Here is a 1,855-nt window from a genome sequence, read left to right as displayed (position 1 = left end):
TTTCGGTGCTGGAAATTGAACCCTAAGCCCTTTTTCGATAATTTCTAGTAGTTTGCCACCGCAAAGTTTCCGCCGTAAACACTTTTTCGATAATTTCTAGCAGTTTGCCACTGTAAAGTTACCGGCGCCGAAAGTTGAGCCCGAAGTCTCTTTTGATAATTTTTAGGAGTTTGCAACCGTAGAGTTCCCCCAAAACTATACAGTAAACGAGCGTGAATGAATGACGTTTCGAGGTAAGCATAAATGAAACCGTTCAATTCAAGGCAAGTACGATCTGATTCGTCGACAATAGTGTTGAGGGGGCCGACGGCTAGCCGACAACGTTGATGGCGGTATTAGCTTACTAGTAGGGAGGTAGGTAAGGAAAAGATTTTTATAAACGATACGGTAATTGAAAGAGGTAAATAACTGTCAAATCATTTTAGTTCAAATGGAAGGAGATGTAATTAATTAGAGAAAAGAGCTCAAAGGAAAATAAAACAGCGTAAATAAAGCATAATTTATGTAATTTCCTTAAATCCTTAATCCTTAACTACTAAAATGCATGAACTTCACAAAATGGGTCTCTTTTCAAATGAATAGTAAAGAATAGTCTTTGTTCCTCAACTTGCATCTAAGCCACTCATTGCTTCTCAACTGACAACCCACTCGCCCTGCCTAATTTTTTCTTCAATCATGATCACTCAACTACCTCTTTCTTCAATCATGATCATTCCACACTCTCTCTACCTGAAAATGGCTTTCTTCCTGAAAATGGAATGCTGGTTTACTCAAAATCAGTGCTTCATATGCCTTAGCTGACGATTCAAGAACGCCGCATTTGATCTATTTAGTGATCAAGCTACACCTTATCTAAGTCTCAATTAAGGTTTTGGTTGTTGCTTGTCCTCAAATATGGATTTAGCAGCTTTTGCATGTACATAGGTGAGCCGTATATTCTCATAATTACTGATAATGTGCTTGCTGTTTTTGGATGTAGGTGTTTCTGTGAAAGAAATGATGATGGTTCGGCTTTTACTGCTACTGTGAAAGGATATTCGTGGTCTGGATTGAAGCTACTGTGGTCTATCTTTGTCAGGTTGTTCGTGTACATTGTTCCCCCTTGAACAAATCTGGTGAACTGTGATGGTATGCTTTTTTAAAGGTGGAAGGTGTAGCTACTGTTAAATATATATTCTCGTTAAAAGTTTGCTTATCTTTATTCTTGTGCTGCTAGATGCTGCTTTTATTTGTCCGTTCATGGATGGCACCGGCGCACCGCCCATTAATTTCAGGAATCTTTGCAGCTACCAATATGCAGAAATATAAGGCCTGTCTTGAATAGAGACCATCATGAAATAAGGACTGATAATTTTGCTGGCTAAGACGTGTTTTCGTAGATTTGTATGTTTTAAAGTAGATTAAAACGTAGATTAATTGTGGTTGGGCCTGCCAGTAAATTTTAGTCCTACCAACTGATATAGCCTCACTGTAAAATTGATCGATTCGGATAGGGATATGTATAATAATATCCTACTTTATTTGGATGTGTTGCGCTCGCATTGATTACTGGTTAGATTTCACATTTTATTGTGAAGTGTACATTTGGAAATGTTAATAACAATTTGGATCAACGTAATAATTGAATACCGGTTACATTACTTGTGGTTCGACATGTGTTGATGGTAGTGTACCTGAAATTTATTGGCGTATCTTCGTAATTGTGGTCCAAAACATTGTGTGAGTAGTATCATGGATACAAAATTTAATGAGTTGTGTCATGGATTTATGAGGTCCTTCAGGCTTTGCAACTGTAGTACAAGTTAATCCGAAATAAGGTGTGCGTAGCCTTTGAAAATGGTATTCTATGTTTCAT

General features: G+C 37.6%; 1 long non-coding RNA gene across 1 annotated transcript; it reads left to right on the top strand.

Annotated features, from left to right (window-relative positions):
- Positions 1-671: 671 nt before the first annotated feature.
- LOC141637604 (uncharacterized) lies at positions 672-1,640 on the top strand. The gene is made up of 3 exons (XR_012541814.1): positions 672-868; positions 980-1,128; positions 1,217-1,640. It is a non-coding gene; the product is annotated as an uncharacterized LOC141637604 (long non-coding RNA).
- Positions 1,641-1,855: the final 215 nt, after the last annotated feature.

The sequence above is a fragment of the Silene latifolia genome, unplaced genomic scaffold, assembly GCF_048544455.1.
Source record: "Silene latifolia isolate original U9 population unplaced genomic scaffold, ASM4854445v1 scaffold_122, whole genome shotgun sequence".
In the NCBI taxonomy this organism is placed as follows: Eukaryota; Viridiplantae; Streptophyta; class Magnoliopsida; order Caryophyllales; family Caryophyllaceae; genus Silene; species Silene latifolia.
Note: the sequence above shows the minus strand (reverse complement) of the source record. Positions and strands in the feature narration are given on the sequence as shown.